Consider the following 25,629-nt stretch of genomic DNA (forward strand, 5'->3'; position numbering starts at 1 on the left):
AACCCCAGGAGAGGGTCCCCAGAAGTCAACAATGACTTGGAGCCACTCCACAAGAAACGACAAAGACTCAAGAAAGAGACAGCGTGGTTTAGTGGATGTAGAACTGGACTATGACCCTGGAGCCCAGGGTTCGAATGCCCTCTTGGCCATGGAAACGCACTGAGTGACCTTAGGGAAGTCACACTCTCTCAGCCTCAGAGGGAGGCACTTGCAAAACTACTTCTGGACAAATCTTGCCAAGAAAAGCCTGCAAAGGGCTTTCCTTACGGTTGCCATAAGTCAGAAACAATTTGAAAGCACACAATGACAAACGAGAAGTAACACCACTAACACAAGGCAGCTAGGGAGAAAGAAAGGAAGGAAGGAAGGAAGGAAGGAAGGAAGGAAGGAAGGAAGAAGGCGTGGGAGTTGAAGTCTTTGTTTCAGAGGGACTGCAGGGGCCTTACTGCAGGGCAGGACCCCTCCTCTCTCTGGCCATGTGGATGCTGGAGATCAAGTCCAGGAAATACACTGTAAATCCCTTTGGCAAGAGAAAACGCTACTACTGCCTTTCAGATCCAGTTTGCCCCAAAACCTTTATGAGGCCAGAAACCCCTTTGTTAGGAAGCGAACCCCGAATATTTCAGGAAGGCTCTCTATCTCCCAAGGCCCCCTCCCTTCAGGACCTCCTTCCACTCTTCCCTCTCTCTCTCTCCCATGAAGGCCTCAAACTGCCAACTGCCAAGCACTGAGGCAGAGGCAGCCATTTTGTGTTCTGGAGGCCATTTTGTGTTCCAGTGACCATTTTGTGTTCTGGCAGTGCTTTTGTGTTCCAGCGACCATTTTGTGTTCTGGCAGTGCTTTTGTGTTCCGGTGGCCGTTTTGTGCTGCTTGTGACTGTGGGGAATAATGTTCTGGAACCTTCTCTGAGGCCTCAGTTGAACAGAGGCTTTTCTTTCTCTCCTGAGGCTCCAGAGTCAGAAGGAGGCCAGGCTCCTTGGGCCAAAAGGAAGGAAGTGTGTCTCTTTGTGTGTCTTTTGTGTCTCTTTTCTGAGAGGGTTTTCTTATTACACAGCTCTGCTCCTTCTGGGGAACAAGGGTTTTAAAAGGGATCAGAAATGGGGGGATAGTTTTAATACATGCCTTATTCTTCTTCTTCACAAACATCGATCTTTGGCTCCTAAGAGGAGGCTTGTACCCAAAAAAGGCCAAAAGTGGCTCCTTTGGGAGGTTTTAAAAGTCTCCCCAGTTTTCTTACTGAGAGATTTTCAGGGAAGAAGGAAGGAGGCAGACCAGAATAACTCATACTACCAAGAATGATACAAGCGAACATACAAACAAACAAACAACAAGAAGAATAAGGATTAGACAGAAAAACAAACTGGTTAATTTTAAAAAGCAAAACCATTTTTACAGGATAAAAATTCATCTTGGGTGCTTCTACTCTTTTAAAACTGACTAATTCTGTATCTGCCATTGGAATGTTGATGCAACTGCCAACTGTCATTCTCAACTGTCACTGAGGAAGAGTGAGACAGTGTGTGCCTCAGAGTGGGTTGTTACTGGTGTGGATGGTGGAGGGTGTCGATGTATATAGTGTTGTACACAGTGGAAACTCTTATAGGAATAAAAGCCTCATCTGAGAGAAGATTACAGTGTCTCTTTGCTTACTGAGAAAGCGACAGGTGTTTCTTCAGCTCACAAGCTACTGACTACAGTCAAGGTGGAGAATCTGGCGCCATATGTTACCGTGTTGCCTCATGTGCTGTGCAACATAGCAACGTCAAAAGCGTTTTAACATGGAGTATCTGTTATGTAGGGGAGCTGCAGTGAATCTATGCTAGGTCCATGGGGCTTTGTTTGGTGAAGAGGGAGGAAGGGGATGCCCACCTCTGCATTGGCTCAAAGGAGGCATATGTCACCTGCGTATCTCACCAGCAGCACACTGTTCTCTGTGTCTTTGAGTGATACAGTGTTTCTTGACAAATCAAGCCTAACCCTAATCTCTTTTCTCAGGAACTTCATCTCGGCTTCCTTGTATACAGCTTTGGGACATATTTTACTGGAAGAGACCCAACTGCAGGCTACCAGGACCCCCACCTCCCCGCCCACCTAATGGCCAACACAGAGGCCAAGCGGAGGGTGTTGTGCTCCAAGAGAAAGAGGCTGTCAAAGAACAACAACTCTTTGGTGAGTCAACATCCTATTAGTTTCATTTGTGTCACTGCTGAGCCAGCTCATGAAAGCAAGTGGAGAACATATTGTCCCAGTTTGGCAGAGAAAGTCCTGGTTAATCCTCTGTCACCCCACTTTTTCAGGGGCTTTCAAAAATGTCCCAGTTTCTCTCTCCTCCACCGACTTTCCACCTTCTCCTCGGCTCTCTTGGGTTGCTGCAAAATGACTTCCAAGGAGTTTGCACCTCATCAACTCAAAAGGGAGGAGAGGAGAGAATCTGCCAGGGTCTTCCCTTGCCAGGAGGCTGAGTCAAAAGCAAACTGCTGTGCCCTTCCTAGCTTGTGTGATCTTGCTCATAAACAACCTTGGCCATCCTCACCACCTTCTAGTGTTGCTTGTCCACATGTGCCTTGCTTTTCTGGTCTGTAAAATGTTGGGGATAGGGGAGACCATCTCTGGATGTAAATTGGGGGTGGGCCCAGTGGCCCTCATGTACACAGTGCTCCCCAGAACTGTTTTTTACGAATGACATTTCCTCTGAAATTTGGCAAGAAATGGCTAAATGCACCATAATTGTTTTGTGGCTGAATGTACTATATATTTTGGGAAAGTCAGTATCCCAATTCATCCTCAATATCCCACCCATGTCCTAAATTATATTCTTTATTATATTGAAAGGATTTGAGAGAAAGTGGATCTCACAGGCAGTAGCTTTTTTCTTGCTGACAGAATTTAAAGTTTATTTCGTGGACTGAATTCTGAAGGGATGAAATAATATTTGGGATGCACCATGTCCTTTCCTCCCCTTTTGCTTAGTCACTCTCTGGATGAGGGCTATTTTCTATTTCAGGTCACCTTTGCAGATGTGGCAGTATATTACAATGAAGATGAATGGAATCTGTTGACGACGAAACAGAAACTTTTGTACAATTATGTAATGATGGACAATTATGAGAATGTGGCTTCTGTAGGTAAGGAACCTGAATCCATTACTCTTTATATAAAGAGTAAGGCCCCTTTCATACTATATTATCATGTTGCTATGGTTCCACTAGAATTATAGAATCATAGAGTTGGAATAGACCACAAGGGCCATCCAGTTCAACCCCTTTCTGCCATGCAGGAATACACATTCAAATCACCCCCAAGAGATGGCCATCCAGCCTCTCTTTGAAGGCCTCTAAAGAAGAGGACTCCACCAAACTCTAAGGGAGTATATTCCACTGTCAAAGAGCTCTTACTGTCACAAAGGTCCTCCTAATGTTTAGGTGGAAACTCTTTCCCTGTGGCTTGCATCCATTGTGGTGTCTCCTTTTCTCTGTAGCAGCAGAAAGCAAGCTTGCTCCATCCTTAATATGACCCTTTCCTATATTTAGATATCACATCCACGCTTAACTTTCTTTTCTCCAGGGTAAACATACCCAGCTCTCTAATCCGCTGCTCATAGGGCTTGATGGTTTCTAGATCCGTCACAACTTTGGTTGCCCTCTTCTGGGCATGTTCCAACTTCACAACATCTTTTTTGAATTGTGGGGCTCAGAACTGGACACAGGAATATTCCAAGGGAGGCCTGACCAAAGCAGAATAGAGTGGCACTATTACTTCCCTTGATCTAGAAACTATACTCATATTGACGCAGCCCAGAATGACATTGGCCTTTTTAGCTTCCGCATCACACTGCTGGCCCATGTTCAACTTCTTGTTTACTAGGACTCCTAGATCCCTTTCAAGTGTAGTTTAATTAATTGAATCTGTAGTTCAGTGAGGCACTATTTTTCTCCAGTATCTAAGGATTCTAAATACTCCATCCTAAACTGCCTATTCTAGGATTTTGTGGAAAGAAGCCATAGAGATTAATGATTTTCACACCCTAATGGTACTCAGCACATCCCTGGGCAGGTTTCCTAACTTTTTTGGCCCCTCTTCCATCCTTTTAAGGCTCTGGAGAGTCTTCTTGGGGGAAAGACCTCCCTTGGGCCTGCAATGGCTCAAAGAGGGCCCAACAGTGGCAAAATGGACTCCACTTCCCAAAAGGGATGCTGTGGGATGCAAAATATTATTTCATTCCGACCCCCCTCCCCCCAGCAATACAATGTAGGGTTGCCCCTGAGATCTCCCCCAAACCCCATCAGTAGTCCATGCCTGTCTGATACATGTTTTAAGGCTGTTTTAAGGCTGCTCCTTGGCGCTTGACCCTCACCAAAATTGGAGTCCAGGTCCCAGCTCCTTTGCTCTGCCTTTGCCAATGAATTATTTGTATATTGATTATCCTGCCTTTCCCAACAAATGGGTTTCAAAGTGTCCCTTTTATGCATCACACTCTGTGGGTATGTGTCTGTGATAAAGAGACGGACGGAAAGTGAAAAAGTGAAAGGCAGGGAAGAGATGCTGAAAATGAGATGCTGATGGGCAAGAAAGAAGGTTAGAGAGCAGAGGGAGAAAGTGAAGTGGATCAAGCCTCTGGGAGCCAGGAGGGGAAGGCAGGAGCCAAGCCAGGATCGCCTAGCTCTGTGAGGAGAGGAAGGGACCCCTGGGAAGGGCCAGGAGAGGGGCCTTGGGGATTTGGAGGCAGTTCTGACAGACTTTCAGAACTGGTTTCAGTGAACTAATGAGAACCGGCTCAGGTCCTTGTTTTCAGTCATATAAAGTGGTTTTATTTAGCAATTATGAGTAATATTTAGGAAGGAAGGAAAGGAGGACACAATTAGAGAAAAGGCACTTTTATTTTCCAACCTGAGCTTGCTTAGCTGCCTTTTTGGTTCCAGAGGCCCTTTGTTACCCAAAATGCTGGAGTCTGGGGAGGACACTCGCAAGTGCTATGCTTTGGGGGGGGGGGGGAGGGATTTGGTACTTAGCCCAAAGAAGAGACATAATTTTGTTCAGGCAACAGTGACCTCGGAGGTCAGCCCAACTATACCAGGCACGAAATCTCACATAACTCCAGAGGCATTTCAAATGGGGTTTTATGTTTTATTTAGGGAAAAAGCAAAAATGCATGCACGCACGCACGCACACACAAGCATTCGTACATACACACAAGAGGTAAGTAAAAAAGGTGGGATTGGTGAATAATGTAAAGCTATACTAATGGTAATACATTTCCTAGAATGTCCTTGATTCCAATTGCTGAGAGTCCTGCAAGGGAACGGAAAGTGGTTTTGTTGAGTATATTGAGGCGCTTAGCCATGTAAACCAACAGAGTTTCTCTCTGCAACGGGACTGACACCAAAGAACAGTAAATATCGGGGCAGACATTTATACTGAAATTGTTGCTTTCGGACAGAGACTGAGGGTTCAAAATGGTTTAAATCGCTTTAGTATGTTTCCTGGGTGGGGAAAAAATTGTCTGAATCCAAATTGAATGCAACGGATGCTTGATGCAAATACCTCAGACAAAAGGGATTAGCACACCGGCTCTCAGGTCTTTCTTGGCTCTGAATTCCAGTCCTGTTCATAAGCCAATGTACAGCGTGATCTGAAAGAAACACTTCCTGATTCAGCTCAACAATAACATAGCAGAGTATGGAAACAAATATCCAGATATAGGTTTTGGCAATGCACTGACTACTGTCCACACTTAAAAGTAACTCACAGACACAGTTGATTTCACCCAAGTCCTTGGAGGTTCTCTATCCTGAGTTGCAAAATAATACAAATACTTGGAAGCTCTCTGACTTCCATCAACTTCACCATCTCTTGTACACACAACTCCAATCCAATCCACACCAATCCGCATGTGAGCTGTATACTGTATTGGTTGTGAGTCATCTCCTGGTGCCAGACAGCATGAAGTGACCTCTGCAGTTATCATCCCTTGGGCTCTGACTCAGTACTCTATGGCAGTCTCACAGGACATGATGCCACTTGTCAATCAAAATATTTTTAATCATGTTTAATGGAATATTTTTTTCAACAGTCCTTTGACTATCTGCTTTGACTGATTCCCTTAAGGCAGTTCCACTACAATCTCTTCTTTCCTCCTGTCAGTAGGGATACGATTGTTCCATGGATTTGGGGACATCTGCAATAATGTCATGCTTGGGTCACTCTCAGCAACTTTATTAATTTAATATCAAATAGGGAGGGTTCAACAAGGGCTAAATCTTGGGGTAACACCCTCCTCTCTTAATTCTGATATTCATTCTTGACTGTGATTGTCCTTCTTTACAGAAGAACTTGTGAGTCATGAGAGAGTCCACACAAGAAAGAAGTCACATAAATGCCAGCATTGTGGAAAAAATGTTGCTTGCAAGTCAGTCTTAGTCATACATCGGAGAGTCCACACAGGAGAGAAGCCATACAAATGCCAGCATTGTGGGAATTGGTTCTCTCAGAAGTCAAGCCTAGTGACACATCAGAGAGTCCACACAGGAGAGAAGCCATACAAATGCCAGTATTGTAAGAAAGGTTTTTCTTTGAAGTCAGACCTAGTGAGACATCAGAGAGTCCACACAGGAGAGAAGCCATACAAATGCCAGCATTGTGGGAAATGTTTTTGTCGGCAGTCAAGCCTAGTGATACATCAGAGAGCCCACACAGGAGAGAAGCCTCACAAATGCCAGCATTGTGGGAAATGTTTTTCTGACAAGTCAGCCCAAGTGAAACATCAGAGAGTCCACACAGGAGAGAAGCCATACAAATGCCAGCATTGTGGGAAATGTTTTTGTCGGCAGTCAAGCCTAGTGATACATCAGAGAGTCCACACAGGAGAAAAGCCTCACAAATGCCAGCATTGTGGGAAATGTTTTTCTGACAAGTCAGCCCACCTGAGACATCAGAGAGTCCACACTGGAGAGAAGCCTCACAAATGCCAGCATTGTGGGAAATGTTTTTCTGACAAGTCAGCCCACCTGAGACATCAGAGAGTCCACACAGGAGAGAAGCCTTACAAATGCCAGCATTGTGGGAAATGTTTTTCTCAGAAGTCAAACCTACTGACACACCAGAGAATCCACAAGGGAGAGAAGCCATACACATGCCAGCATTGTGGAAAATGATTTTCTCGGAAGTCAAGCCTCGTGAAACATCAGAGAGTCCACACTGGAGAGAAGCCATACAAATGCCAGCATTGTGGGAAATGTTTTTCTTCAAAGTCACACCTAGTGAGACATCAGGGAGTCCACACAGGAGAGAGGCCTCACAAATGCCAGCATTGTGGGAAATGTTTTTCTGACAAGTCAGCCCACCTGAGACACCAGAGAGGCAACACAGGAGAGAAGCCACACAAATCCATGAAGTGAATGAACATTATTTTTGTAAAGATTGAATACAAAGATATTTTTTCAATCCAGCGGTGTTTAAAAGCCCTTATGAATTTATTTGTAGAGTTTTTCTGTCCATATGTCTGTTTATGTTTTAAAGTTATGTTTTGTTAAGTTTAGGTTTTAATTGCTACTAGTATAGATAATTGTTTTGAGTTACAAATTTGGCTGGGGATTATGGGTCATGGTTTAGATTAGTTAGATGGGGGGCTGGGATTTGTTGCAGCTAGTTAGAAAAGCAATGATAGCATTCGGAATTTGTGGGATGTTGGCTGAAGAAAGTTGGGGACCGGTAGTAACAGAAAGGGAGCTAGTTTCTTCAAATGTCTGGGGCAGGGAGAGATTGTGCGTGTGAGAAGGATGGCAAAGTGGGGCTGGTTAATAGTGGGGGATAGATGGTGAGAATTGTGGGTGGGGTTTGGAAGAGGGTGGAATTTAATGTTTGGGGTTTTAATATATTCTGGTAGTTCTGGCTTAAACACTGAATTTTTGATATGTGTTTTCAATAAAGTTCTTTGCTGTTTCAACACACTGGTCTCTTTGATGCACATAAGTTGTGAATTTGCACAAAACTTTGCCTTCTACAGCTCACTATGATGCTTTAAATTACTATTTCACAGATAATATCTCTCAGATAAGAGCCAAATTGGATGTCAGCATTATTGCAGTGGTTGTAAGTAAGGTGTCCATAAGTAAGATCATACTGGATCAATTTGAATCTGAGTACTGAGGATGTGGACAAGCCCCTTGGAAGTGAGAAGAGGAGAACTTGCCCTCTTGACCCTTGCTCTTCATATATCACCTGAGATATATCATAGATGCATCTCTTAGTTAGGGCTATTTTCCATCTTGATTAAAAGAAGCTGTGGTACGGCCGTTTATGGAGAAGCCTTCCCTAGATCCCTTGGACATGAACAATTACAGACCAGTCTCCCATCTCCCATTTCTAAACAATATGATTGAGAGGGCAGTTGATCTTCATCTACAAGAGGTCTTGGATGAAGCAGATTATCTGGACCCATTTCAAACAGGCTTCAGGATGGGATACGGAGTCAAAACTGTTATGGTTGCCTTAGTAAAAGATATTTTCTTCAACAAGCTTTATTATGCAGCTTGTCTCAAACGGTTAGAAGAATGGTTCAAATTAGAAACCAAGAATTTATTGAATATAGAAAAAGCTAACCTGAATCTTGGTATACATGCATATATGTGGTATACAAAACCAGAAGATAATAATACTTTTAACCATCATGTTATAAGAAGAGCATTGCTTAAAGTAAGGTATAAAATGAGACATCACTTTTGGGTGTAATTGCAAGAGGCCTATTACAATAGAACAAAGGACAAAGATACTCCATGGCTAAGATATGGAGATTTAATAAACCAAACACCAGAAGGAAAATACAATATGAAATCTATGGAAGAACTTAATAAAAAGGAAACATGAAGGATTGGTTTTTATAGAACCAATTAAACAATCGTTTTAAGGCAGACAATAAAGCTCCTGGGTTGACGATGGATAACAACAAAATAGATAAAATTATTATGGACAAAAAAGGTAAACACATATCCAAATATTATAAACTATTAAAAGAAAGAGATCTAGAAGATGAAATTACTAAACACAGCATGGTAAGATGGGCAGGTGATATAAATAAAACTATACCTATAGAGCAGGGGTCGGCAACCTCCAGCCCGCGGGCCGGATGCGGCCTGCGGAGGCCTGCCGCCTGGCCCCTGGCTGCTGTTGCTGCCGCCCCAGAGGCTGCTATGGGCGCGGCCATTTTTTTGCCCAAAATGGTGGCAAAATCTCGCGCGACCTCAGGGGAGGTCGCGTGAGACTTCGCTGCCATTTTGCCGCCCAAAATGGCGGCGCCCAAAGCGGCGAAAAGCCGCGATGGGCAGCGGCGGTGGCAGCGGCGGCAGGCCTTTAGGAGGCCCTCTGCCGTCCCTGGGGCCCTCCAGCAGGGCTCCGAGGGCAGCAGGGGGCCTCTAGGAGGCCCGCTGCCGTCCCTGGGGCCCTCTAGGAGGGCTCCGAGGGCGGCAGGGGGCCTCTGGGGGGCCCGCTGCCGTCCCTGGGGCCCTCCAGGAGGGCTCCGAGAGCGGCAGGGGGCCTCTGGGGGGGCCGCTGCCGTCCCTGGGGCCCTCCAGGAGGGCTCCGAGGGCGGCAGGGGGCCTCTGGGGGGCCCGCTGCCGTCCCTGGGGCCCTCCAGGAGGGCTCCGAGGGCGGCAGGGGGCCTCTGGGGGACCTTTTGCAGTCCCTGGGGCCCTCCAGGAGGGCTCCGAGGGTGGCAGGGGGCCTCTGGGGGGCCTGCTGCCGTCCCTGGGGCTCTCCAGGAGGGCTCCGAGGGTGGCAGGGGGCCTCTGGGGGGCCCGCTGCCGTCCCTGGGGCCCTCCAGCAGGGCTCCGAGGGCGGCAGGGGGCCTATGGGGGGCCCGCTGCCGTCTCTGGGGCCCTCCAGCAGGGCTCTGAGGGCGGCAGGGGGCCTCTGGGGGCCCGCTGCCGTCCCTGGGGCCCTCGAGGAGGGCTCTGAGGGCGGCAGGGGGCCTCTGGGGGACCCTTTGCCGTCCCTGGGGCCCTCCAGGAGGGCTCCGAGGGTGGCAGGGGGCCTCTGGGGGCCCGCTGCCGCCCCTGGGGCCCTCCAGGAGCGCTCTGATGGCAGCAGGGGGCCTCCTGGGGGCCCTTTGCCGTCCCTGGGGCCCTCCAGGAGGGCTCCGAGGGCGGCAGGGGGCCTCTGGGGGGCCTGCTGCAGTCCCTGGGGCCCTCCAGGAGGGCTCCGAGGGCGGCAGGGGGCCTCTGGGGGGCCTGCTGCAGTCCCTGGGGCCCTCCAGGAGGGCTCCGAGGGCGGCAGGGGGCCTCTGGGGGGCCTGCTGCAGTCCCTGGGGCCCTCCAGGAGGGCTCCGAGAGCGGCAGGGGGCCTCTGGGGGCCCCGCTGCCGCCCCTGGGGCCCTCCAGGAACGCTCCGAAGGCGGCAGTGGGCCTCCTGGGGGCCCTTTGCCACCACTGGGGCCCTCCAGGAGGGCTCCGAGGGCAGCAGGGGGCCTCTGGGGGCCTGCTGCAGTCCCTGGGGTCCTCCAGGAGGGCTCCGAGGGCGGCAGGGGGCTTCTGAGGGCCTGCTGCCATCCCTGGGGCCCTCCAGTAGGGCTCCGAGGGTGGCAGGGGGCCTCTGGGGGGCCCTTTGCCATCCCTGGGGCCCTCCAGGAGGGCTCCGACGGCGGCAGGGGGCCTCTCGGAGGCCCGGTGCCGTCGCTGGGGCCCTCCAGGGAGCCCTCCAGCGCTGGCGGACCCCACCAGCTTTTTTGCCGATCTCTGACGGGGCCTGGGGCCCCGTCAGGGGCCAGCAAAGATGGGGAGGCCTGGCCCCCGGAGGGTGGAAGCTCCGCCCCCGGCATGCGGCCCCGCCCCGGAGGGTGGAAGCTCCACCCCCCGCATGTGGCCCCGCCCCGGAGGGCTGAAGCTCCACCCCCGGCTTCGGCCCCCCAGTCGCCTGAGGGACACCAACCCGGCCCCCGGCTCAAAAAGGTTGCCTACCCCTGCTATAGAGGAATGGGGGAAATCATGGAAAGGAACAAATGAATTCACTCAGTGCCAAAACTATAAAGAAAATTACATCAAAATGTTATTCAAGTGGTAACCCAAAAACCCACCAGATATACAAAGCTGGCAATACTAAGTGCTGGAAATGCGGGGAACCCAAGGAAAGCTTTTTTCATATGAAGTGGACATGCATTAAAGCTAAAGGATTCTGGCAAAGGATTCATGGAACCATCCAAAACATTCTTGATATAGATACAGTGCTTCTTCTTCGTGGTCTCTGCGAATCATACAAATGGGTTTTACTGCGCCTGCGCAGTGCTGCTCGGAACCTACTGGAATCACTGGGCAAAGTTTACTTTGCAACATATAGAAACTTTTTGGCGGTAACTCCGCCCACCCGTTATAAGGCCCCTGGTTTCCCGCTCTTTCCCCAGTTCCTTTTTTCCGCCGTGCTAGTGGCTGCTTGGAACTTCGCTCTCGCTTTTCGGATTTCACTGGTGTTTTTTGACTCGGACTGTTTCACTTCGGCTTTGTCTTCTCCCCCCCCTGACTTCGGACCGTCTTTGACTTGCCTTTGGACTTCATTTCTTGACTCAGGATGTCTCCTCCATTCAAGAAATGTGACATCTGCAGCGGGAAAGTTCCTGTTCAGGACCCCCATTCTTCTTGCCTCTTTTGCTTGGGCCGAGACCACGACCCCAGGGTATGCAGCCTCTGTAAGTCGATGTCCACCCAAGCTCGTAAGAATCGGGAGTCGCGGCTGACGTCCGCTATCGCCCAGGGCAAAATCAGGGAGGGGGACCCTCGTCCTGCGTCAGCTCCTACGGCCTCTGCTCCAGCCGTCCAGCCTCATAGTGGCCCTTCTAGTGCGCCCCCTTCCACGTCATTGGGACAGGACTTAGGGCGCGCGGACGCCTCTCGCCCGTCGGCCCGTGGTGCCGCTCCCAAAGCCCCTAAAAAACCGGGGTCAGTGGTTCAGGACGCGGCTCCCAGCCGCAAAAAAGGGGCCTCCGCCGAGACATCGGGGACTTCCCAGACGGCCCCGGAGAAAAAGACCTCCTCGGGATCTTCTGTCAAGAGGTCCAAGTCTAAGTCCGGATCGTCGGACCCATCTAAGCGGGCCGGTCCGGAGGACCCTGCACCGAGAGGCGCCGCCTCCGAGGAACCCTCGGGCTCGAGGGATTCCGCAGCCCGCACCGAGGATCGTGCTGGCCGTACTGCTTCCATCTCGGAGTCCCCGATCCAATTCTTCCCTCCGGATGAGCCGTCTCGCCACAAGTCTACCAAAAAGAGGCAGCTATCGGCCCCGGAGACGACTTCTGCTTCTTCGGCTAAGAAGTCCAAGTCGACCTCTCAGCTTGGCTCCCCTTCCAAGAGGCGCTCCGTCGATGCTTCCCTTCCTCGGAAGTCTCATCGTGAGCCCCGTCGGGACCGCCCGCGGCCCGATTCTCCGAGCCGAGTTGACCCTCTGGCCACACCGATGGCGGTCAGCCGCTCATCCACGGGACGTCTTGAACACTCCCCGGCGAGTACCCGCGACCGGGACACCGCCGCCCAGACGGTACCAGCCCAGACTCAATCGGCGACGACGCTTCCCTTCCTCCTCTCGGACGACGAGGAGGTCGTTGATCAACCGCCGAGGTCTCCATCTCCAGTTTCTCTGGCTCCACGCTCTCCACCCGATCCTCAATACTATTATGACTCGGAGACTGATCAGTTCTTTCTCCCAGTCCCTAGAGAGGTGGCTCTAGCCAAGCCTGTCCGGAGTCGTGATCGTCCTCGTGATTCAAATCAGCCTCGGGACCAAGACCGCCACCGTCATGAGCTCTCCGACCGACCAGAACCATCGGTACCGGCTCCGATTCTGCGTGCAGACAAGTCTGTCCAACACTCCAGGCCGTATTCTGAGGTTGACGTGGTGGCTTCGGAGTCCGAACCCGAGCCTATGGGCTCAGAATATTCCTCGGCCGAGGATGACCCAGCCCAGGACTCCCCACAGCTTCTACACCATCCTGAAGCAGCTTCTCCTACGGATGACGTCAGATCCTTTCTCGAACACGTCATCAAGATGTCCAGGGCCCTGGACATTGAACTTGCATACCCCGAGGAAGAGGCCAGAGACCCCCTCGAACGCAGGGTTCGCAGCCGGGCTCTTTCAACACCCTTGGTCCCGTTCATGCCGTCCCTGGAAGCCCTGGTCAGACGTTCTTGGGACTGCCCCTCCTCTCTCTTGGGTCCGCCGCGCAAGATTGAATCCCTCTATAAGGTCTCGGCCCCTTCTGCTCCGTGGCTTACCTCTCACCCCCGGCAGAACTCAGCAATTGTCGAGGGTGCTCAACAGACCTCAACTCAGCGTCAAGCGGCGGTCCCGTTTGACAAAGAGGCTAAAAAGATTGATGCCTTGGCCAGGAAGGCATACGCGGCTGCAGCACTCGCGGTGAAGGCAACCAACTACACCGCGTGTATGGGGGCCTACATTCAAACCCTTATGGAGGGCATCTCTCCTATTGTGCCCGACGTCCCGGATGAGGCCCAGCGGACCCTTACGGAGATTAGGGATGAGGCCCACTCCATCGGCGCGTGGCTCATCACCGCTTCCAGAAACGTGGTGGAATGTTCGGGCAGAGCCATGGCAGCCTCCATTGCCCTAAGGAGACATGCCTGGTTACGGGGATCAGACCTCAACACCAACGTTAGGTCAACCATTGAAGACATGCCGATAGACGACTCGGGCCTCTTCCATGCGGAGACGGACGACAAGCTGAACCGAAAGTTCAGATTGAAGGCGGCGGCGAGGAAACATGGTATGTCTGCCCCTGCCCCGGCTCCCTTCCGTAAGAGGTTCCGCCCTTGGCAACAGCAGCAAGGCCAGTTCAACAGGTCTTCTTACCAGGACCGGCAATTTCACCAGCAGGGTGCCCAGCGCCAAAGGTACCCATCTCAGTCCCCATCGTCCTCGGGCCGCCGCAATCCGTCTTCCCGGTACCGTAGGAACCGACGACAAGACCCTGACCAATCCAAAAAGAGGGCATGAGACCTTCCCGTGCACTTCGCCTCCCGTAGGTGCTTTTTGGACATCCTTAAGCCCTTTGTCACCACATGGGCCTCCATCTCCTCCGACTCTTGGGTGCTAAACATCGTCCGTAGGGGCTATACCCTCGAGTTCGAAGAGCTCCCGCCCACCGGAGCTTTCATTTCCACCCCACCCTCGGACACCCTTCTCGACGAAGTGCGCGCTTTATTGGACAAAGGGGCTATTTCCCCATTACCCCCTCACTCTTTCCATAAGGCCTTTTTTTCCAGGTACTTCACGGTACCGAAGCCCGACGGTGGCATTAGACCAATCCTGGACTTAAGGAACTTAAACCTCTTCCTCCAGTACCGCCGGTTTCGTATGGTAACCCTAGCCTCTATTTTGCCCCTTCTCCGCCAGGACCTGTGGTTCGCGACGGTCGATCTGAAGGACGCCTACTTTCACATCGGAATCCGGGAGTCCCACCGGAGATTCCTCGCCTTCGCCGTCGGCTCAGACGCATACCACTACAACGTGCTTCCGTTCGGCCTTGCCACAGCTCCGCGGGTCTTCACGAAGTGCATGGCCCCGGTAGTTGCATATCTCCACAGAAGGGGCTACAGAGTCTTCCCTTATTTGGACGACTGGCTTTTTGTCGCAGACTCCGAGGAGGACCTCCAAGAGGCTATTTCTTTCGCCACCCGACTGCTGGGCTCTCTCGGGCTGGTAATCAACAAGGAAAAGTCCCACTTCATTCCATCCAAACAGGTCAAATTCATCGGGGCCATCCTCGATTCCGAAAGGTGCTCCGCCTTTCTTCCTGCAGACCGTTTCCGAGCACTGGTGACAGCACTAAGACCCTGCATCTCCCACAGAAGAGTCAGGGCCAGGGATGTCCAAATCGCCTTGGGCCACATGGCATCAACGACCTTCGTGACGCCATGGTCGAGACTTCGCCTACGCCCACTCCAGGCTTGGTTTCTTACGGTCTTCTCCCCGATGGAGGATTCCCCATCCAAGTGGTTGACGGTGCCGAGACCGGTAGCCGCCTCCCTCAACTGGTGGCTGGACGAGCACAACGTGTGTGTCGGAATGCCCTTTCACCAACCACAACCGCAGGTGACGCTAACAACCGATGCTTCCCTAGAGGGCTGGGGTGCCCACCTCCTCGACCTAGTCGTAAAGGACAGATGGTCAGATGCGGACAGTCTTCTTCACATCAATGCCCTCGAGATGCTCGCGGTCGAAAAGGCGCTGAAAGCCTTCGAACCCGCTGTGACAGGCAAGGTGGTGCTCTTGAGGACGGACAATACCACCGTGATGTATTACATCAACAAGCAGGGTGGCACCAAGTCAAGGACTCTCCTCGAGATCACCCTCCGCATCTGGGATTGGTGCATTCAGAGACAAGTTCTTCTCCAATCAATCCACCTACCAGGAGAGGACAACGACTTGGCAGACCGCCTGAGCAGATCGTCTTCGGTGTCCCACGAATGGAGGCTCCATCCGGAAACGGTCAGCGTTTTGTTCGACAGGTGGGGAACCCCCCAGATCGACCTCTTCGCGACCGCTTGGAACAGCCATTGTCCCCAGTTCTGCTCCAGGAGGCCAATGACCGGATCCCTCGGAGACGCATTCGCCTTCCTGTGGTCGGGGGAGTTCCTTTATGCTTTCCCCCCCTTCCCTCTCATCATCAGGGTGGTCTCCAAGATGATGCTAAACCATACGGACGCGATCCTGATCACACCATGGTGGCCGAGACAACCTTGGTTCGCATCCCTTCTGCATCTCTCCAGACGGTGCTTTCTTCGCCTCGAGACCCGCCCGGACCTGCTGTCGATCCAGGACGGACGAATTCTCCACCCCGACATCGACAACCTGCCGCTGGTAGCCTGGAGGATTCAGCCCTGACTGCCCTGCCGGAGTCGGTGAGGACGGTGATCTTGGCTGCGAGGAAACCTTCTACCCAGCGTTCTTACGCCCTGAAATGGAAGAGATTTTGCCTCTTCCTTGACCAAAAGGGCCTGTCTCCTGCACAAGTGTCCACTCCAGTGGTGCTGGAGTTCTTGATGGCGCTTTTGGATGGAGGGCTCTCCCTCACTTCCATCAAATGTTACCTGTCCGCCATCTGTGCAAAATATCAGTTCGGGGGGAGGGTTTCTTTTTTCAAAGATCCTTTGGTGAAGGGATTCTTAAGGGGTTGTGCCAACCTACACCCTCCAGTGTCGGTACCGACGCCGGCTTGGAACCTGGAGTCGGTATTGTCAGCGCTCCAATCCAAGCCCTTTGAACCCATGGCCACAGCGGACTTGAGACTGTTGACTTGGAAAACTGCTTTCCTTGTGGCCATCACGTCTGCCCGCCGTGCGGGCGAACTTTGTGCCTTACGGAGGGACCAACCTTTCTTGAGGTTCCACAAGGACAAAGTGGTCCTCCGTACGGATATCACTTTTCTGCCGAAGGTGGTGTCTGCCTTTCATATGTGCCAGGACATTGTGTTGCCCACTCTCGCATCCGATCCAGCGTCGGATGAGGAGCGACGCCTACACTCTCTTGACGTCAGGAGAGCGTTGGCATTCTACCTGGACAGAACTGCCGCATCCAGTCGGTCCGAGAGACTTTTCCAATGTTACTCGGAACCGAAAAAAGGGTTGCCGGTATCTCCGCAGAGGTTGTCTAAGTGGGTGGCCGGTACCATCCATCTCTGCTATGAACTGTTGGGAAAGCCTCTCCCGGGCAGGGTTCGGTCCCATTCCACGAGATCAATGGCGGCGTCCTCGGCATTCCTGTCAGGGATCCCCTTGGAGGATGTTTGCAAGGCCGCTGTTTGGTCCCAACCTTTACTTTTATAAAACACTATAGGTTGGAGACCAGAGCCATCCGTGACGCAGCATTCGGGAGGGCTGTGTTGGTTTCAGGGTTGCATTGAGTGCACTACTAATGTATTGTGTTATACGGTTTATACGATTTTCACCGCTAAATGTTGATTTGCACACGTCCTATGGGATCGGTCTTGCATGACCTCTGTTCCCTTCTCAGGTTTAGCAAAGCTATTGCTATGTGATTTGTGCTTAAACAAAGACTGACTCTTTTTATGGTTCAAGGTGTTTATTGTAATAAAATTACCTGTGGTTCACCATATTTTGGTCTCAGGACACTCCCTCCGCCGCAGACCTTAGCTTGTCAGTCTAAACCCATTTGTATGATTCGCAGAGACCACGAAGAAGAAGGACAGGTTGCTTACCTGTAACAGTATTTCTTCGAGTGGTCATCTGCGAATACATACAAATCCCACCCGTCCATCCCCTCAGTGTCCTGCTCTTATTGGCTCTTCCATCGCCTGCTTGGCGGAAAAATTGCGGAACTGGGGAAAGAGCGGGAAACCAGGGGCCTTATAACGGGTGGGCGGAGTTACCGCCAAAAAGTTTCTATATGTTGCAAAGTAAACTTTGCCCAGTGATTCCAGTAGGTTCCGAGCAGCACTGCGCAGGCGCAGTAAAACCCATTTGTATGTATTCGCAGATGACCACTCGAAGAAATACTGTTACAGGTAAGCAACCTGTCCATCCTCCCCATATGCGGCTTTCTCATATGCGGACTTGAGCGTACGCGCTCAAGCCGTGGGGCGTGCGTGGGGCGGAAGGGGCGGCGTGTCCCATTCAATTGAATGGGCGCGCGTGCCCGTTGCGCCCTGCACCCCACCGCGCTGCCGTGCATGAGCCCCATTGTTTCCAATGAGGCTTGAGCATAGGCGGAATTCGCCTTACGCAGAGGGATCCAGAACGGATCCCCCGCGTAAGGCGAGGTTCCACTGTGTTCCCTTTGAACCAAATTTATTTTTAATAAACATGACACACAACATAAAGTCAATAAAATACAACAGAATTGTTTTATATATGGTCTCATGTGCAAGGATCTTATTTGCTCAAGTTTGGAAATCTACAGTTAATCCTTCTGTCAAACATTGGTTGATTAAGATACATGAAGCTAGAAATGTGGATATAGTATCTGCCTTATTAAGAGGGAAACCAAAAGAAGATTTAGAAATGGAATGGAGTTGTCTTAAAACATTTGAAGAAACGGGTGATACCATTGTGTTAAATTAATTGTTACTATTTGGTCGATATTTGGTCATTTAAATACTATCATGGGAATATCTCAGTGTAATAAACATTTTTGAAAATAAAAAAGACACACATCATTGTTGTGGGGAGCGCCACACACCGAGTTGTGTAGCCACATTCTGTGCTCTCCTGGCCTTGCTGCTGGTGAGCCATTGACAGTTCGAGGGTGACGGCACGCTCTAATGCTGCAATGGTCAAAGGAAGTGTTTAGACTTTGCTTGTTGTTTCTTGCTCCCTTCACCCTTAAATGTAGGGGCCATTCAGACTACATTTTACCCCGGTTCCCAAACCGATTTAAAAGTTGGAAGTTCACACTCACACCAATATTGACACAACTCGATCAGGGGCTTGCACAAGAGATCCAGGGCAATTCCCTCTTAGCGCGGTTTTTATGAAAGCGGACTATTGACCCTTTCTTTTTGGAAACAACCGGCTCTTCCCTGCTGCCGATTGAGGCAAAGGGTAGTAGGAACTTGTTTCTGGGGAGATTCGATATGGGGCACCTGGATCTGCCCAGTTCTATCCAGGGCAAATGAGGGAGTGGGAATGGGGCCTTTGTGACCTTCCTGGTGCTGGTCCTCCAGGTGAGCGATGCATTGGGCAAGGAGACCCTCTCCTCATCGCCTGCAGCCTCTGGTTCTGCTGGAGGGTCTCTTCTCCAGCATTACCTGGAACAACGGACCAGAACAATGGACAACAACAGATGGATGTGTGTTTGTGTATATACATATATGTATATATGTGGAGGCATCTCTACATACCCATAGATATCTGTCTGAACGTCTGCATGTGTACACAAATGTGTGTGTGTGTGTGTGTGTGTGTATATATATACACATTTATATATACTCTTCTACTTGCATACAATTTAAACATAAGCAAATGCATGGAGAAATATGTGTGTAGATATGCATGCACATGGATGCACCTGCGCATGTATACACCCCCCACATTCTGGTCAACATCAGCATGTATATATAATGATAAATGTATATATGTTTAGTTCCGGTCATAACAGCATAACTGTCCTGCGATGACTGTAATTGGAATTTTTATACTTTGTGATGTTTTTATGATATGTATTTTACACATGATTTCCTCCTGAGGACACTCTGAGTGGCTGCCATTGGCTGGAACCCCCCTCCCTCCCACCATCCCTGGCCCTGATTGGCTGGAGTCCCAGTCCCTCCCACCATCCCTTGCCCTGATTGGTTGGAGTCCCAGTCCCTCCCACCATCCCTTGCCCTGATTGGTTCAAGTCCCAGTCCCTCCCACCATCCCTTGCCCTGATTGGTTGGAGTCCCAGTCCCTCCCACCATCCCTTGCCCTGATTGGTTGGAGTTCCAGTCCCTCCCACCATCCCTTGCCCTGATTGGTTGGAGTCCCAGTCCCTCCCACCATCCCTTGCCCTGATTGGTTGGAGTCCCAGTCCGTCCCACCATCCCTTGCCCTGATTGGTTGGAGTCCCAGTCCCTCCCACCATCCCTTGCCCTGATTGGTTGGAGTTCCAGTCCCTCCCACCATCCCTTGCCCTGATTGGCTGGAAAACCTATCCCTCCCACCATCCCTCGACTATTTTGTGTCCCAGCAGCCATTTTGTGCTGCTTGTGACTGTGGGGAATAATGTTCCAGAACCTTCAGTATCTCTTTCTTCTCCTGAGGCTCCAGAGTCAAAAAAGGAGGTCTGGACACTAACTGTCCGGAGGTCTTCTTTCCTCCAGTTTCTTCCACAAAGGAGGAAATGAGGGTCCTTTCTCTTCTCTCCCTTCCTTTGGAAGCATCTTGGTTCTTTCCACAACTACAGAAAATACAAAGTGTTTTTATGTGCACACATTTATGCAATCTTTCATGGACCACAGAAAATACAATTCAACAGCACTAAGGGCAAATCAAACCTGAACCTTCCCTAAAATTCAAAATAAATCTGTTGGAAAGCAGGATATAAATTATTGATTACATTATTATTATTATTATTATTATTATTATTATTATTAGTCTCGCCTCCAAACCCTCAGAGAGACAATCTTCCGAATGCTGCAAGAGACAGTTCACTGGGCCTTTCGGGGCGTAGAGACCAGCATCCTTAGCTGGCATGAGGACAAAGATGGCGTCTACACAGTGCACTCCCTGACTCTTCCCGCATGCCGGTGTGATCCTGCACATTGCACCACATCACAGGTGACGTCCCAGCATTCCTCTGGTGCTACATTCAGATGATGCAGTGCCAAAGGAGTGCAGAAAAGCCACACCATTGGTGGATATGGCAATTTCCCCTGGCGCAGAAAGGAGCTCCTTTTTGCACAACAGAAAGGCCACATCAGGGCCACGGTGTAACCTTATCATAGTGCAAAAAGGAGCTGCAAAAAGCAGGGTGTTTGTCGTGGCCCTGATCTGGTCCTAAATGGGGCGGCCTGTACATCTCCTTAATTTCCAGAAAATGGGGCTAGGATTGGAGTCCTAGGTTGGCCCCAGCCTTCATCACTGCGAAAGATTTCAATAGGAGTAAATCATGTCTCTGATTTTAATGGGTCTGTTTTTTTCTTGCAATAATCTACATAAAATCATAATGTATAGATAGACAGCAATAACAACAACAACAACCCAATAACAACAACCATAGCAACTGCAATATTTAAATGTCTATATTTAATGTTTCCCATTGCCTTCCCCTAAGGCTGAGAGAGTGTGACCCAGAGAGTTTCTATGATGTAGTTGGGATTCAAACCCTGATCTCCAGAGTCGTAGTTCCACTATGCTCAAACCACTAGGCCACACTGGCTCCTACAAAATGGACATCGTTTCACTGGGCCATTGTATGTCATGGACTTGGCCCAGCTTCTTCATCCATGGAGGTCATTTTATAAGCCCCCTTCTCCTCCTCCATTTCCAGGCCCAGCTCCTTCTGCATACCCTCCAACTCTCCCAGTTTGGCAGGGACCCTCCCCTGGTTCATCCTCTGCCCTCCCACCTTTTCAGATGCTCTTCAAAGGCCACAGTTTCCTCCTCCTGCTGCCATTTCTCCCCTTCTCTTGAGCTCACTGCCATTGCTGCAAACTGAGTCCAAAGGGCAAAAGGAGTCTGCCCTCCATGAAGACAGCCAAGGAGAAAGGAGAAGAGGGGCCCTTCCCAGAGAGGCTCAGGCAAAAGCAAAAAGCTGCAGCCTCTCCTAGTTTGCCTCTCCTTCCTCAGAAACAACCTTGAAGTCTTGATCATATTCTGAGGTTCCTTGGTCCCAGGCTCCCTTTGATTCTCTTGGATTCCTCTCCAAAATCTCATGGCCCCACAGAGACTCCCAAGAGAGGAGAGGAGGCCTGGCAGCCGGAGAAGAGGGGGGGAGGAGGGGGGCTTCCTTGCTTCAAGCCCCCAAAGCTGCCTCCCTACAGAAGACCCTCCAGACCCCTATCCTTGGCTCCAAAATGGGGGCTCTTCCCTTCAGCCATCCGTCTCACAGAGGAACCAAATTTGGGGGTCCCCCATCGTCATCTCGAGGCCCCCACTTTCCCTTTCCTACCAAGGAAACCCAGAAGGAGCCCTTCTTCTTCCTAAGCAGCCAATGGTCAAAGCCACCAGCCTTCTAGAACCCTATTCAGGCTCCAAGCCAACCGCCAGCTTTTCCCAGAATTCCACGCTCTCCCTCCTCCCAGCGGAGGAGACCGGGAGACGAAGCAATGGGTGCAAACGACAGGAAAAGAGAGTTTATTGTCTTAAACTTGTAATTCCAGTTGTCCCTTTATGAGGGAGAATGGCATATTATTATTATTATTATTATCAACAAGAATTATGATAATCAGTTTCTTGTTCCCAAAACCACAGAGCCTTGTGAAATCTGAAAGACTGTGTTTATCACACAGTGGTTTTTACAGCTCTTTGCAGCTCAGATCCAAAGCCACTGCGGGTCCAGTGATGCAAATTCACACGACAACGTGAGTGTTATCACAGGCGATTCCTTTCTATGGGGGCTCCGTCTGTGGGGCTATTGCAGTGATTCCAAAGTGACCCCTCATTTTGGTGAAATCGTTAACAAGCGAATGCACAGAAATCGCTCCCGATTCCACTCCGAATTGTTCTGGTGTGGAATACAGCTTTGCTTCTGCTCTGTTTCACCACCGCAAACCCCCCTGGTTGCAAATTTCCCATGATGCAGCGCTGCAAACCCCCCCCCCCCCATTTCCTTCTGGTGGCCCTTTTGCTTTCAGGGCAACCGAGGGGGGGAATAGGCAGCCAATGGGAGCGGAGGAAGGTCCAGTTAAAGGGAAGGAGGATACGCCCCGTCAGGAATGGGAGCCAATGGGAAAATCACATTAGTCCCTATAGAACAATTTTATCAATAAAGAACATTCCTAATACAACGCCCCCCTCTTGTGGATACTCAGGGCACTGCAGGCCCTTTGGCTTCTCACCAACGTCTATCCTGGACCGCCATCTGGTGGCCACTCTTGGTAATTCACTAATAGCAGTTAAACAGTATATAACACAAAAACATGAAACAAGCTAGAAAAGGAAACTGTTACATGGATTTGCAATTGGTTGACTGGCCAAACCGAAAGGGTGCTCAACAATGACTCCTTTTCATCCTGGAGAGAAGTGACCAGTGGGGTGTCCAGTGGGGTTCTGTCCTGGGCCGAGCGCTATTCACCATCTTTATCAATGATTTGGTTGACAGAATTTGGGACATATTTATTAAATTTGCAGATGACACTAAATTAGGAGGAGTAGCTAATACGCTAGAGAACAGGATCAAAATTCAATATGACCTGAATAGACTAGAAAGCTGGGCCATAGCGAACAAAATGAAATTCCTTATGGAGATATGTAAGGTACTGCATTAAGGGCAGAAAAATGAAAGGCAGAGATATAGGATGTGGACACCTGGATGAATGAAAGTACGTGTGAAAGTGATCTGGGAGTCCAAGGTAGACCACAAGTTGAACATGTGTTAAGAGTGCGCTGCGGCAGCTAACAAGGCCAATGCGATTTTAGGCTGCATCAATAGAAGTATAGTGTCTAGATCAAGGGAAGTAATAGTGCCACTCTATTCTGCTTTGGTCACCGGGAATATTATGGGCACCACAATTCAAAAAGAACATTGAGAAACTGGAGCATGTCCAAAGGAGGGCAACTAAAATGGTGAAGAGTTTGGAAACCAAATATCACAATGGGACAGTCTCATTGCTTCAGGCAAGGAGCATCAGCTGCCCTTGGTTCACCTCTGACATCTTCCTCCTCCGCATCTTTAACTTGGGCACCATCCACTGCATAAGGTCCTTTAATTCCTTTATGTCTTCTTCCATTCGATAAACGTCTTCCTGGGGTTCTTCTGTGCTGGGGCAGCTATGAAGGGACTCCCCCACTGCCAGGTCCCAGGCTGTCTCTCTGCCCCCCGACGGCCTTCCTTTCCCCACTCTGGGGCTAGAAACCTAAATCTTCCAGTGGTGGCCTGGATGGTGTGAGCTTCAGGAGGTTTCCCAGTCTTGGGCTTGGCCCTAGTTCCTCTGAAAAAGCCACCTGCTCCTCCACCACCGGACTCTCCAGAACCACCAGGTTCCCCAAGAACTCTTCTTGTTCCTGGGTCTCCATTGGAGTTAAAACTGTGAGACTTTACAAACGGTGAGATCTGGAGTCAGTCCTCTGCTCAAAAAATAAAACCCATTTGAAACAAAAGAAGCTTTATTGATAAATAAAGGCAGAAACATCCATTAACACCTTTTTGCAAAGTCTGAAGTCCAAAGGAACTTGCTCAACCCCTCCCTAAGCCAGCCCCCAATTCCCAAGCTAAAGCAACACAAGCGGAGGTTGCATAGATACCAAGGTTGTCTATACTTCCCTTCCCTTCTCCCAGACAGCCTCACCTTGAAGAGCGGTGTTCCCAAACCTGCTTCACTCCTCCTTGATAACCAGTCTCCAGCTGCAACCCCAGCCCCTCTCCAAACGCCCTCCTTCATCTAAAAGCCACTCCATCTGTCCTTCTATCATTTTACTTTAATAACCAAACCCTAATATGTTTACCCTTTATGACAGAACCCTTATACACTAGTTCTGACACGCAATGGACCTTTCTCAATCCTTCAGGCATGGAGCACCAGTCTGAAGTGACAATTCTCCCATCTCAATCCTTCAGGTAACTAACATCAGCCTGAAGTTGTAATGGGCCAGTCTTAATCCTGTAGGTAAAGAGCACCACCTTGAAGTCACAATAGGACCGTCTCAATTCTTTAGGCAAAGAACTTGAGGCTGAGATCACAATGGGCCAGTCTCAGTGTTTCAGTCAAGCAGCATCAGCCTCAGGTTCCAATGGTCACATCTCAAACCTTCAGGCAAGCAGCATTAGCCTAAATTCACAATGGTCCCATCTCATTGCGGCAGGCAAGGAGCACCAGCCTAAAGTGACAATATGTCATGAATCCCTTTATTCATGCATTTATTCATTTAGGGATTCAAGCCATAAAGGTTATTGGTTTAGGTTTAGAGTAGAATTAAGATAGATTGGATTTATTCTGGGTTAAAATAATATGTTTTAATATGTGCTTTAATAGAAGATACTAGAAAGAGGTAGAGAGATCATGCTAAAGAATGTTAACATCAGCTGGACAACGCTATTTACAATGTTGGAAAAACTGGAGGTTGGGGCACAATTCCAGAAATGGATCCAGGAAATATATAAGAAACAAAAGGTGAATTTAATAATAAATAACAGTAAATCTGAAGAATTTGAAATAAAACGGGGAATGAGACAAGGTTGTCCCCTATCCCCATTGTTATTCATCTTTGTATTAGAAATGTTAAACAATAGAGTTAGGTTGGAAGAACAAATTCAAGGCTTAAAAATTAAGAAAACTGAATTTAAAATGAGGTTATTCGCCGACGACGTGGTTTATACCCTGGAAAACCCCTGTAACAGTATTCAAGCTTTAATCAACCTAGTACAAGAATTTGAAAAAGCTTCTGGGCTTAAGGTGAACAAGGACAAGACCAATATGCTGACGAAAAATATGGACGATGCGGCTATTAAGAATTTGGAAGAACTTTCGGGATTCAGAATAGGAAAAAAAGTGAAATATCTGGGAATAACTATAACTAACAGGAACACAGACTTATTCCATAACAACTATGAGGAAACGTGGAGGAACATTAAACAAGACCTTGTTAAATGGGGGAATATTCAGCTATCTCTTTTGGGGAAGATAGCAGTCATTCAGATGAATGTGCTTCCTAAAATTTTGTTTACGTTTCAGACTATTCTGATTTTGCATTCCTTTAAACCTTTGGATATGTGGCAAAATGATATAATGAAATTTGTCTGGAACAAAAAGAAGGCCAGAATTGGAAAGAAAATAATGTGTGATGAGAAAGGTAGAGGGAGCCTGGGACTTCCAAATTTGAAAATCTGTTATTTTGCATCTACATTATTGTGGTTAATAGATTGGATTCTGTTAGAAAATGAGTATATACTGAATTTAGAAGGAGACGGACTAAGATTTGGGCTTCACGGCTATCTATTTTATAATAAAGATAAAATCCACAGAGAATGTAAAAATCATAT

At 49.5% G+C, this 25,629-nt stretch overlaps 1 protein-coding gene and 1 pseudogene across 1 annotated transcript in view; one reads left to right on the forward strand and one right to left on the reverse strand.

Annotated features, from left to right (window-relative positions):
- LOC149285006 (uncharacterized) overlaps positions 1 to 25,629 on the reverse strand; it is a 386,586-nt gene that overhangs the window by 168,392 nt on the left and 192,565 nt on the right. The gene's annotated exons all lie outside the window — the stretch shown is intronic.
- On the forward strand, positions 3,070 to 7,822 carry LOC149285010 (uncharacterized; annotated as a pseudogene).

This window comes from Sceloporus occidentalis, unplaced genomic scaffold (assembly GCF_023333645.1).
Source record: "Sceloporus occidentalis isolate IW3139 unplaced genomic scaffold, rSceOcc1.0.p SCAF_86, whole genome shotgun sequence".
Lineage (NCBI taxonomy): Eukaryota > Metazoa > Chordata > Lepidosauria > Squamata > Phrynosomatidae > Sceloporus > Sceloporus occidentalis.